The sequence below is a fragment of the Garra rufa genome, chromosome 6 (assembly GCF_049309525.1).
Source record: "Garra rufa chromosome 6, GarRuf1.0, whole genome shotgun sequence".
Taxonomy (NCBI): Eukaryota; Metazoa; Chordata; class Actinopteri; order Cypriniformes; family Cyprinidae; genus Garra; species Garra rufa.
In genome coordinates this window covers 37,216,057-37,230,529 of record NC_133366.1, presented here as the reverse complement: position 1 = coordinate 37,230,529, position 14,473 = coordinate 37,216,057, and the positions used below count along the sequence as shown (strand labels likewise).

General features: G+C 34.5%; 1 protein-coding gene across 1 annotated transcript in view; it reads right to left on the bottom strand.

Moving 5' to 3' along the window:
- The window catches only part of ugt8 (UDP glycosyltransferase 8), a 32,773-nt gene extending 23,997 nt beyond the window's left edge, over positions 1 to 8,776 (bottom strand). The window contains exon 1 of the mRNA XM_073842979.1: positions 8,605 to 8,776. The gene's annotated coding sequence lies outside the window, so the exon portion shown is untranslated. The remainder of the gene's footprint in view (positions 1 to 8,604) is intronic.
- Positions 8,777 to 14,473: the final 5,697 nt, after the last annotated feature.

The window sequence follows — 14,473 nt, the reverse complement described above, 5'->3', positions numbered from 1 at the left end:
GCAGTGGAGAGAGCAAAACTAAACATTGGTCACAAATTACAAAGTACAAAACAAGTATTTTTTTAGAACTAATAAAACATAGAGTACAGCTAAAACAGTTAATTTCTTCACATGGTTTCCTTTGCTGTAAAAAAAACTTGGGTTCTCCCGAGACTAGTATATTCTTACCGGAGCTTGCGCTACACTTATATGTCATAAAGTTTTAAATATGGATATTTTTCCTCACACAAATGCATTGTTTCGCTTCAGAAGGTCTTTATTCACCCCCTGGAGCCATGTGAAGCACTTTTTATGATGGATGGATGCCATTTTTGGGCTTCAAAGTCTTGACCCCATTCACTGGCATTATAAAGCTTGGAATAGCCTAAACATTTTTAAATATAACTCTGATTGTATTCATCTGAAATAAGGAAGTCATATACACCTAGGATGGCTTGAGGGTGAGTAAATCATTTTTGGGTGAACTATTCCTTTAAGTACTGTTGCACGGGATAAGCTAAAGTGCTGGAAAAACTGTTTTTATTAAATGCTATTGTTAATGATTTTAAAATGTGTTTGTGAATGTTATGAGCTCTGATCATTCACCTGAATCTCAGCTTCATAACAAAGCCATTGCATAGTCATAAAAGTGCAAATATTCTAAACCTAAATTATTCATTTTGGCTGTAGTTACAAAGCATTTGAATCCAAATACAAAGGGATAGCATTTAGAATCAGTGACTGATTTAACCCGCTGGCCCAAGACGCACAGACGCACACTGTGTTCTCTGTGTCTGAGAAAATGTGCGTCATGACTGAGGTTGTATGTGTGGGCCTATGACACTGTAGATTGTTTCCTCTAATATAATGAGCAAAGTTCATTGCGCATTCTGCAAACACACACTTACACACACATTCAAGTTAATTCACCTTTACACGCACATTTCACACAAAACAGCTTCATCGTCCTCCCAACTATATTGAAATGTTTATAGGTTGTTTACACTGCACACAGTTCCTATTTGTTATTTCCTATTAGGACTGTTTAAAATAATCAGGTTTCCCCACACTCTTTTCAAACTATTGAATACAAGGAAGAATTATATTTCATTTATTCCTATTTTCATTTATATGTACACTACCAGCCAAAAGTTTTTGAACAGTAAGATTTTTAATGTTTTTAAAGAAGTATCTTCTGCTCATCAAGTCTGCATTTATTTAATCCAAAGTACAGCAAAAACAGTAACATTTTTAAATATTTTTATATTTCCAGTCCCATGATCCTTCAGAAATTATTCTAATATTCTGATTTGCTGCTCAAACATTTATTATGTTGAAAACAGCTGATTAGATTTTTTAGTTTGTTTGATGAATAGAAAGTTCAGAAGAACCGATTTTTTCTGAAATAGAAATCTTTTGTTACATTATAAATGTCTTTAATATTTATCTTTGATCACAGAAATAAATTACATTTTAAAATATGTTCAAATAGAAAGCAGTTATTTTAAATTATAAAAAATTTTTCACAATATTACTGCTTTTGCTGTATTTTGGATCAAATAATTGAAGGCTTGTTGAGCAGAAGAAAATTCTTAAAAAAAAAAAATAAAATCTTTTGACTGTATTAACTAAAACAGTATGATTTTGTTGTTGTTGCTGTTGAAAGAAATTTATAATTTTATTCAGTAAGGATGTATTAAATGGATCAAAAGTGACAGTATATATTTTTACTCAGTTACAAAAACATTGAGTTCATATAAATGCTGTTCTCCTGAACTTCTGCATACACTGTAAAAAGTTTTCACTGGATTCAACTTAGCTGCCTTAAGTTTTTAAGTTAAATCAGCTTAAAACTACAAGTCATTTTAACTTATTACAATAAAAATCAGTTTATGTAACTTTGAATTTAAATGACTTAAGTTGATTTAACTTAAAATCTTAAGGCAGCTGCTAAACTTAAGTTTTTAAGTTGAAACTGGTGAAAACTTTTTACAGTGTATTAAGATGATTTCTGAAGTGACACCTAAGACTGGAGTAATGTCTGCTGAAAATGTAGCTTTGCCATCATAGGAATAGATTAATTATTACAATTAGTTATTTTAAATTGTAATCATATTTCACAGTATTGAAATGAATATTAGCATATGTTTAATAAATGAAAAAAAAAAATCAAACTATAACACAAACATTTTCAAATGATGACTAACTAATCTTTGAGGAAACAGTTTGAACTGGTTCATGGAAGTGACTCAAACTTACCAAATCTAACATTGTTTTAGCTACTGAGGTTTAAATCATTAAATCTCTTTTTTAACATTTCATGCTTGTAAGTCATAAGACTATTCTAATTAAATGTTAATTAAACAGTCATAGTTAGTTATTGCCTTAAAAATACAACAAATAAAATACAATGACCTATTTAGCCCTGGTGCTCAGGAAACATCTGCATGCCTTAGCAGCCCTAAACATTAATAACATGTTTTAAACAATCCCTAAGGCTTTGGTGTTCTAGTCTGGCATCTTTAAGCCTCTCTTTAGTCTCACACCTTAATTAAAGAACATAACCTACAGCAGGTCATGAGCCTGGGGAGCCAATAAACAGGTGTGTGCCAATGGTGTGAGGGGAGAAAGACAAAGATTCACATAAAGAACAAAAAGGCATAGGTTTGTTTAGAAATCATGAAGTCTCCATGTTGTGGTCTGCGTTTATAAATTGGATCCTTTCAAACAATAGTACTGTATCTTCATTTGGGCATTCATCCAAATGAGGTTGACCACATTTCTCATCCCTCAGGTAGCTAAAACAACGATGCTGCAGGGACAACCCCTCTCTAAAAACAAAAGCCAATGTCCGTGTCAGTAGTGGAAGCTATGAATGTTGCTGCCGTGTTTAAGATTTATCTAGAATGACTGTCCTAAAATAATAAAACATGTCAAGTGTGATGAAATACATCTATGAAACCCCTACCTGTAAATAACAAACAGGTGTTTAGTGGTATTCAGTCACAGTAAAGCTTCAGAACAAGGAGACTTAAGAAGGTATGTTTCCCAGGCCATATAAACCAGCTGTTGAGGTAAATTTCCCGTTTCTCTTGCTTTTAAATGACGGCTGTTGTTTCTAACGTGACCCTTCCACCATTTGGGTCTCTCGGTTTCAGGTGGGCTATCACTATTACAACATTTTTATACCAGACTGTTGACGGTTCCCATGGTAACCCCGCCAGAGTCAAGCTGTACCCTAGCAACGTCATAGCTTGTGTTACTAATGGTTGGTTCAGGTTTCCTGCCCATCAGAAAGGAGAATCATTCGCTATTAAACACATGGAAAACGCTGAGATGAATGATAAAACCGATATTGTGCTATTTAGGCTGTCACACACACAAAAAAAAAATCTCATAAAAATATATTATTTTGATTAAACTACTGTTTAATTTCCATACTTTTCTAAAGTACATTCAAAAGTAACCAATTTTCCACAAGAAAATTTCCAGAATATTACAACAATAAAAAAAATTATATATATTTTACAAATACTTGATTGTAAAATACAAATACTGATAAATGTTGTTGTTATAGTTTTTATGATCTAAATAGTTAAAAAGAAAATTAATATTGGAATTTAAAAAAGTGACTATAAAAGGTCATCGGTTAATTTGGTTTATTAGTCTAATCGGTTTATTGGACAATCAGTCTCAAAACGTCAGTCCATTTTTCCTTAATAACAAGGTCTCAGCTTTAAAACGTTTCAATTTTTAAGAAATGCACTAGGGCTGCACGATATTGGGAAAAAATTACATTGCGATATATTTTTTTCTGGAGATATATATTGCGATGTGTACAAATTCATTTATGTTCATCAGGTTGTTTTGAACTGCTTAAAAATCAAACAATTCAAAAATAATTGGGGTAAATTTGTAAGCATTTTCAAAGAATAAAAAATGTAAAAGTACAGTATAATCAAAACCTTGAAATAAAATACTTTTTAAAGCTTATTTTGGGTAGTTTCATAAACAGTTTGACTCACCTTATTCACTGTCAATTCAGGCAAATCAAGGCTCTAATATGAAATTAATAATGAATGTAGCTTTTACCCTGATAAAAGGGAAATCAGCTTCTTCCTTTCACGAAAAACATTAAAAGCTTAGCCAAGATGGAGGAACAGCTAGCTGATCAAAGCTGTTACAGGGATAACATTTTTTAGCAAGCAATTTTTAGTTTTGGAAATCCATTTATCTTTGCTGAAATTTCATGGTTGCTTAGCAACGGCAGACGCCACTCTGTCACTCAAGTTACAGAGCGCTTTGGAAAGAAGGAGAAAGTGGCGCGCCTAGCGTTTTCCACGCGTTTTTAGGGCCCGACATGTGAACGGTCCATTAAATTCGTAGTGTTTCCGCAAGTTGTGGCAACAACTGCCAGGCACTCCCGACAAAGCACCTGTTTTTGATCAGCAGCATCCTTTTTGTATCCAAAATACTTCCATATGACCGACGTTGCGTTTCTTTTTGCGACCAAATCTTCCATTTCGGCGCTTTTCTCCCGTCCCGCGCTCATTTCGCCATGCGCACGCAGAGACTGCATGCATGAAGTAGGTGAAGCAACGTGTGCATTGTAGTTTTTAAAGAACCTTTAAACATGAGTTAATTACTTTATTTTAGACAAATATAGATCCGTGAATAGAAAGTTTAGAAATACAAAAATTACATTTTTAAATCAGACACACATCATTTTTTTTTTTTTTGCCCTGCATCACGACTGCTACGATGTGACTATCGCGCATGCGTACATCGCGATGACGATGCTGAAACGATCTATCGTGCAGCCCTAAAATGTAATAATTAATTAATACCATTTTGTGGCTCTTTAATGTTTTGTGACAGATCACTGTATTGACTTATTAGATCAATCGACACGTGAAGCGATTGTCTTTTCTTATATACTTAACGCACAAAATAAACATGAATGAACATCAGAACGTATTTTATTTTAACCACGGAAAGAAGTTTAAGTCCACTGAAGTTAATCTACTCTCCACTGAAGTTAATCTACCCTGTTTGCAAAGGGTCAACTGAACAAACACCCATATTCTGAAGTATTAGCCAAAAGTTTAGACTAATATGAATTTGTATGCTATTTAGGTTAACACCTTAAGGGGATTTGTGATTTTGCACTACTTTTTTTAAATCTCTTTATTTACGTATTTATTAAACAGAAACACAGGGCTCTACAGTGTGACCATTTTAGTCACATTTGCGACTGAAAACTACTGCATAATATTTAGGAGCACCATGTGCGGCTGACCCGATTTGCGCTGAGGGCAGCTTCAAAGGTTTCTACATGTTTTTTCAACAGGGAGGGAGTTTGTAAATTAGATATTATTTAATACCTCTGTTAAATAAACAAGAAGTTAATATTAAGTGACTTGCATTGTCTGACTATAACACTATTGCCTGATTTTGCTCCATGTCGTCATCAAAAATGGTCTGAAACAAGTCACAACTGAGCCCCTGCGCATCCCCATTCAAACACAGTGTTGTTTAGTTTATGAATGAACGTGCATTTTTAAATGAATCTAGTGAGTCAGTGATTCAATTTCCCATTCATAAAGACAGTCACTTGCTTTATTCCTGAATGAATCAGCCATTCGAATTAATCAAATGAATTATATGATTCAGTAATTAAATCAGTGACTGGACACCACCTACTAGCAGATTTAGTTTCATTTTTAAAGTATCTTTTCAGTTATTTAAATCATTTAATATTTCTGTATTCAAAATTTCAAAATTTTGTATTTAAAACATTAATCTCAAGACGAATTTATGAATTTGATTGCACTCATGCCACCTCTGAGCCTTATTAAACACATTCTGTGCCACCTCTGTAGTACAAATGAATTTTTTTAATACTGATTTCATTTGATTGGTAATTTATTCTTATTCTACTTGTTCTTGTTGTTTTAATTAGAAATTTTAAAAAGCTTAAAAAAATTTTAAAGAGTCAATTTTTGATCCGATTTTTTATTATAGATTAGAACGTGCTCCTGAAATGTTGTCTGTGCCCCTAGTTTTTTTTAAGTTAGGAGCACAAGTGCTCCTAAAAAGAAAAGTAAGTGTAGAGCCCTGAAACAGTAACATTTTTAAGAGAAACTGAATTTTATATTTAAGTAGTGCATGTGTCCGACTTTAGCTCAACCAGGAACTTTCTAGGAGTTAGGGAAAGGTTATCAACACAAGAAGACATAACCTGATGTTATCAGCATGGCATTTTACATGCCTTTAAGACTTGACGTCACATTAACACACGTGCATTATGATCACGTGACACATTATGGTGATTGCGATACCTGATAAAAGATAATGAATACCTAGGCAATCTAGAACAAATCCAAAGGACTCACATGGTGTGATCAGAGCAAATGTGTGTTAGAGGTTTATCTAACAAAACTGGGGATTTCCCTGTTCATTAAAAAAAGCTTTTTATATTCATCAGCTGTTTTATTGATACTTTAAGACTAAACAAAAGGTACACGATTCATAAAATCAACAGTGGTGAACTGACCGTCACAGGTCTTTTTCTGCTAAATTAGGCAACAAATGAACTTGATCTAAACCTGTAATGATTCACTATGGCCACACAAATGAAGTACTACAGTTGGTCAGATACAACCTCATTCTAGGACCTTGCGTTGTGGAAAGGCCATGCTACTTAACTCAGTTGAGAGGTTAATGAACAAACCCCCATCTAAGACCCCCACCGAAGACACTACATACCTGGAAAGAATGACGTTAGTGAGAATAAGCGATTGGCTAATGGATGCTTTGCGTGTGGTCGGCGAGTTCGAATGGACTTTCAATATGCAAAGAAATGCAAAACCCACTAGGCCACATCCTTTTCAAGGAAAAGGTGTCCTCTATTCACAAGAGGACAAAACAGCTGATCATATCTTACAGTACTAATCCTAATGTCATGGAACACAGATAGGATTGCTGCGTATGAAAATGATATCTCACGCAAAGAGCTAAGCAATAATCTCTGTCCAAAACAAAGTTACATACAAAATCATAAAAACCCAGGTACATTAGACTTCTGCAATCACACCTTTTCTGATTCATCCTAGTACTTTTCAGTAGAATTTCACAACATATACACACAGGTATCATGTAAGCAGGAGTAAGGCGGAGTCCAAACAACAGACGCTCATAGAGCAACAGACCTTAAACTGGCCTAACAGGATCTTCCCTTCCCCCGCTGCACACATACAGTAAACACATACTAAATGCCCTCTAAAACATAATGCTTTGACGAGATTGGGAAAAATGAATGAAATAAGTTGTATGATAAGTCTATATGATAAGTTGTTCATATTATTTTTTATTCTTATTTATGTATTTGTTTGTTAGCATTACATTAAATGGGACACTCACCCAGCACTGAAGTGGGGACTGAAGGATGTAATTCACATATGATATTGATTTTAAGTAAAACCTAATTGTTAATTGCATTAATATTAGCAATATTAGCACACTTGCGTTCACCCAGATTGACCAGTCTTATTTTTGGATGCCTGGATTCATTAAGTTAAATGTTGGCATAATTCATTTGGCATAATCTTTTATTGTTAGTGGTTTTGCATTTTAAATATAGCATTAATATTATTCGTTTTTGAAATAATCAGTGTAGCATAACCATACATGCAGGTAGCCATTTTGTTGTCATGTGACAAGAAAGCCATTAAACAGGGAAGACCCTTTTAAACTCTCATGACATGAAGTTTTTATGAAAAGGCACATTTTGTTTAAGTCAAATGGAGGGGCACTATACAAAAACCCTTTTAAATCTAAAAAAACAGCCTACATCTAACAAACTTTTTATTTTGAAAAAAAAGCACTTTTACTGGTTACATGAACATATATATATATATATATTCAGACTTTCAACATATTTTTTAGCACCTTGGACATCCATGTAGGCTATACATAATATTCAGTTGTTTTTCATACATTTAGTTTATTTTGGGAAAAAGACCATGTCTGTGAATGTCATTCAATAGAAACACATCAAACTGGTCACAGGCCAAGTCAGTCAGAAACCATAAATAATAAACCCCTTATCCAAAAACTTAAAATTATGAAAACATATCGGAGACTAGGAAGATCAGAACTGGCTTTATCTCTTCATTTTAGTTTCTTTTAGATGGATGTTGAACAACTGGAATTGAATGTCAGTCCTACTGCAAGATGCCCCCTGCTAAACTATCGCTCGCCGGTTAAATATTGATGAATGAGGCCGGTAAAAGTGAGCAGGTAAATCTTTAGATCACGTCCCCAACGCTCACTGGTTCCTCAGTCTTCAGAAGACAATTTAAAAACATTATGTGGCAGGTACTCGATCATACCATGATACAGTCTTATATAAAACTCTATAATAAAAGCGAGTCGACTGAACACCGAGACTTCAGAACATGTCACATGCGAGCTTCTTCCATCTCCACAAAATAAACCAGAACCCAAAGGACACACCTAACCGTAGTCTACCTGTAAATAGAGAAGTATATTCTTTTCCGCACTCAACTGAATGTTGCGCGTAACACCTGTTTCTAACCTGAAACACCGCCCTTCGCCGCTTACCTGTGCAGGTGAACCCGGTAGATCGGTGTCTGAATGTCTGTGAAATTCACGTCCCCTCGCTCTCCTGAGCTTCTGACACTTTTACATAAATCCACAAATGGTGTTGGCCGGTTAAAACTGCCCGTTTGCCACAACAGGCGAGGTGGTTTTCCCAATGGCTAAGAGATGGGGCGTTGTGTATCAGAACTCCAGGGAGGGCGGGATATGCGAAACCTCAATTCACAGTCACTGCAGGGAGTGGTCGAGCCATAGCAGTGTAAACGCTAGAACAAAAGGCAGACTTCGGCCTTCCCTCAAATCCCCTGGGAAGCGTCAGGTGCGTCGTTTGCTCTTTCGACACAGGTATATTTGCATTCGAGGTGCGTCATCATGGCGCTTCTATTTAGGCAGAGCTGTGCTATAAATATGACGATACAGACTCACAGAGATTATTGACACAACTTCTCAAGAAAATAACATCATTCCACCTTTAACGTCAATTAAACAATACTAACTGACAAAAGGCTAATAAGCCTGCACTGTAAAAAGTTTTCACCAGTTTCAACTTAAAAACTTAAGTTTAGCAGCTGCCTTAAAATTTTAAGTTAAATCAACTTAAGTAATTTCAACTCTCAAGTTAAATCAACTAATTTTTATTGTAATAAGTTAAAATGACTTGTAGTTTTAAGATGATTTAATTTAAAATGTTAAGGCAGCTGCTGAACTTAGGTTTTTAAGTTGAATCTGTTGAAAACTTTTTACAGTGTGTAGAGTGCGTAATAGTCGTTTATAGTTCGACAAATAAATAATTTGTTCTGTTATAACAATAAGGGTGCCTGTTCACAATACTTACTAAAAGTTAATTATCACTAGTTCATAACTAAAGCAACTGAAGTAGCCCATTAAATGTGGTCTCTAAATCAAGTTTCCAAAGCACAAAAGCGAGAACTTTTGAAATAAACATTAATTTTCTGCCAAAACCTCATAGTTCTGAGATGAAGATGGGCACAACAATATCTCCTTTGTGTTTATGTGCGCGTGCGTGTTAGTGAGAGAGAGAGCGAGAAATAGAACATGAGGATTGTGTTTGAATCATTGATGATTCTCTTCAGTTTGTGCGGCTCGTGTTTCTGTGCACTGCTTCTGTGGGTGTTATACAGTTTAGAACCCCAACCCTTTAGACATGTATTCAAGGGTCAATAAAGTCACTGAAATGATAAACAAAGTGCCTCAGGTATTTAAAATGAGCACCAGCTGAAGAATATAGTGATGCCAGGGGTTGCTGATCATCTTGAATGCCTGATTCCTGAATCTTGATTCAAATGGGAAGATTGTAGCCAATGATTTTCTTAGTGATCAAACAATGTGCTGGAGTCAGATGCCATGACTGGCCGTAATGAATTGGGTTAAGATTAAGAAATATTTGATGATAAACTTCTTGAGATCTCCCAGGAAGTACAACTTTTGTTATGCCTTTTTAGCTATGTGGACAACGTCACCTTCCCATCTGAGCTTCTGAGAAATAATGATTCCTTGAAAACTAAAGGACTCAGCTGTGGTGACAGTTGAGCCCAGCAGCGCTGCTCCTAATTATGTGTTCAATGCCTCTGTAGACACTGCAGTGAGCTGTAGTTGTCAGATATCACCATTTGTTTTTTCAAGGCAAGTGTTGTTGAATATGTAGCTAATATAAAGTTGTTTTAATGCTAAAAAAATATATAATAATAATATATTCATTCAAATAATTTAAGACAAAAATGGATGGCATACTGAATGATATTTTCAAATGGATAGAAAAAATGGCTCTGAAAAGGTTAAAAAAACATGTTAAATATTTATTTCTGGCATTTATATTATAGGAAACAACCTCAACACATAAATTGTAATTAATTAAATTGTACTTAAACTTAAATATCTACTTGCTGATTCACAAATTTCCTGACAAAGCTTATTAATACACCTTTAACTCAGAATGAAGTTCTCTGACCTGTAAAATAAATGCAGACTGGAATTTCCAGTGTTCTTTCTTTGTACTTAATATAGGGTGTGGTATTTGATAGGTTTAAGGAAATCTATATCATCAAAGACCGTTAGCATTTCCATTCATCTCAGTTTCCATTCATCTCATCATCAATTGTCATGATGTCATGAGATGACACGTTTTCATCATACTTGGCTATACGTCTTAATGGGGAAGTTACTCATAGAATCGCTACTCATAGCATCGCATCTGTCAGCAGGGCTAACTGGCTAAAGCTTACTAGCAAAATCCTAACCATTTGTTTCTGTGTCTATTATCTAATCTAAAGTATGTTACTTGCCATTACTGAGTCATCATTAATTGGCCCAAACCCTTTGTGCCCTACCTCCAGTGTTTGCACTGTTTTTGCCAGTTAGATTAACAAGATTAGTCAGGTACATATAGTAGGTATTTATAACATTATGCAATATTTGCTTTATTTTTTACAGTAAATATGGGTAGTGTGTTACGTGTGACATATCTCAACATTTTCTGTGCTGTCCATCACATTATGACTTTACAAGACTTTACAAGATTCACCAAATGTTATTATAGGCAATAACATTTCCTTGGTTGCAATATAACTACTAGGAACAGTCATTTACAGACAGTGACATCCAAAGTTGCTCAAGCTTTCCGATTGTCTTGCCAACACCTAGAAAACAAAGTGTTGTAATCTCTATTTGTCCATCCAACGATAATCCCTGGTTGTAACCATTAAGACCACTTGTGACCATTCTTCTTCTGGATGTGTCCAAACACAAATAGCTATTTTGCATCTTAGTTCTATCCTATTTTTTTTTTTTTTTTACAGTAAAGTATTACAGTACAGTAAAATTATTTTAGATTGAGTGTTTTATGAAAGTAGTATTAATAAACAAGGATCTGTGTATATGAGTGTGGTATTGACTAGGATAATGGGTAGAGATTTCTTGATGACTGAGAGATTCTTCTTTCAGTCCGAAGTCTGTTGCTTTCTTTAAGTTACCTACACTCTAAAAAATGCTGGGTTAAAAACAACCCAACTGGGGTTTATTTGGCAGCCCAGCACTGGGTAAATATTGGACAGAACACATGCTGGGTTATTTTGACCTAGCTGGTTGGGTTAAATGTTTTCACCGAACTGGGTTGTTTTATATAAGTCAACTATTGTTTAAATTATATATATGTGACCCTGGACCACAAAACCAGTCTTAAGTCGCTGGGGTATATTTGTAGCAATAGCCAAAAATACATTGCATGGGTCAAAATTTTTGATTTTTTTTTTATGCCAAAAATCATTAAGAAATTAGGTAAAGATCATGTTCCATGAAGATTTTTTGTAAAATTCCTACTGTAACATATCAAAATGTAATTTTTGATTTGTAATATATACATTAAGAACCTAATTTGGACAACTTTAAAGGTGATTTTCTCAGTCTTTTTGATTTTTTGGCATCCTCAGATTTCTGATTTCAAATAGACGTATCTCAGCCAAATATTGTCCTATCCTAACAAACCATACATCAATAGAATGCTTATTTATTGAGCTTTCATATGATGTATAAATCTCAGTTTTGTCAAATTTAACCTTATGACTGGTTTTGTGGTCCAGGGTCACATATTATAATATTTCTGGCTTAAATGCACTGGGAATTAAACATCACACTCAGAATTATAGAGGCAACAGCAATAATCAAAAGGTGGACATTTGTTATAAGCAACAACACCCATGGACAAAAATATAAGACAAAATGAATTTATTTGGGTGACTACAGCATAGTTTACCATATTAGATACATTTAAACTAATTTGACAAGCATTTTAGAAATAAAATGTATTGTTTAAAAGTAGCATTGTAATTTAAGTGTATTCAACCATTCTCTGTAATCACTTTTTTACCAAAATAGTGCTAATTCTCATTCCGGCGTGTTGCCTAAATTTAAGACAGTGATGGAAAGTACGAACCTCAGACTGCTTGCATTTCATTTGTAGCTGAAAGATACTGTGATTGACTCCATAACCTGCCCATTAGCAAATGGTACTGAGATTAGAGAACATATTTTAACATCAAATAAAAATAAATTAATTATTATAACGAATAAAATCTGTTTACTATGTTATGCAAGGCAAAAGGCGTTTCCATCATGCAAAACAACCGTTGCTGACACAGCTGATTGACCTCATCCCTTTATGTTGCGTGGCATAAAATAATATAATTTACAGCACAGTGAAGACTTTATAAATGAAATAAAATGTATACAACCCTTTATTTCGCTGAAGAAGTGCACCAAATTGCCAGCGCTGAGAACCGCACTCTCCTGCAGAAGACGCAAAAAGCCCACTCAACAGCTGGGTGTTTCATCAGAATTAGGCTCAACCCAACGATTGGGTAGAAAAAAAAATAACCCAGCTTTAAACATGACCCAGCAGCTTAGTTACAGAAAAACTACCCAAAACCTTGGTAAGAATATTTAAAAATAACCCAATGAAATGACCCAACAAACAGAACCCAGCATTTGGGTTAAAAAAAAATAACCCAGCATTTTTTTTAAAGGTTGTATCAGCGATTTCTAGCCTAAAACATAAAGTGTCAATTTCAGCTGACCTGGACACAACACCAAACCCCTGACGCTGATTGGTTGGAACACTGTTTGTTTATCTGTGGAAAGGTTGGTAGTGCCGATTGTTTTTTTGGCATATCTCGGACCCTAGGCTGACCAGAGAGACGCGTTTTTTTCACAGACAATTTATGGGGCAGGCAGCGAGCGGATCGTGATGAAAGGTCAGCTGAATTTGACACTTTATGTTTCAGGCTAGAAATCGCTGATACAACCTTTAAGTGTAGAAGTGTCATTTTCAGCACACTTGTTTACACTTTGTTTGATGATGTGATTCATATTATAATTTTAGTTAAGAATAAAACTTCTTCTATATCACAACTTCAGTACATGGGACGTGAGTTTTAATGTCTTTAAAATCATTTTTGTGGCATACTGTAGCATTGACATTATGCAAATTAGAATTCACCCATGTTTCATTATGCTCACCTGTTTTCCATGTCCTGTTTGTTAGTATAAATAGTGCCATTGTTCAATTTACATATTTGGCTTCCTTTTTCTTCTTCACTTCAGTATTAAGTGTTGCTATCTTGTCTAGGAGGAAGAAAGGACCCTAAACCTTATACTTCCATGCATTATATTATTTGAATACTCATTTAACATTGAAATTTAGTATATGAATGGCACCCATTCAGGTCATCCATCCATCCCTACAGAGAATCCATTGGTGAGGAAGTAATGTAATAATAAGCTTCTCCAAATCTGTTCCGTAAAGAAACGGCATCATTTTGAATGGTATTATTTCTATTTATGGTATTATTACTGTTTCTTCAATGTGGAATAAAAAGACACAATTCTTCAAACTTTTGTTTTGAGTTGTTAGAAGACTAAAAATACAGCCTTTTGTATTTTTGTATTTGTAAATTTCATTAATTTTAATATATATCATGCTTGTAGAAAAATCAAACAGAAAGATCTGACTCTAAAACTTTTCCAGGACTTATTTTACTATCCGTCACTTGATCACAATTCAAAATTTACTCGTAATTTTAGGGCAGTATTGTATGTGTGTGTGTGTGTGTGTGTGTGTGTGTACTGTCGCTTGGCTGGTATCATATGAGACACCTGAGACTGATATCAATACTTAATCACCAACTGATACTCAGAGATAGAGAGAGGAGGGGTGGCTGGCAGAGTACAGTGTAGTCCAGGAAGAAGAAGAGATAGAAAATATGATCATTAGATAATTAGTGTATAAAAAGTTTTAAGAAAAAACTGTAAAAAAAAAAATAAAATAAAAAAATAAAAAAATTTGGTACCGAAGAACTAA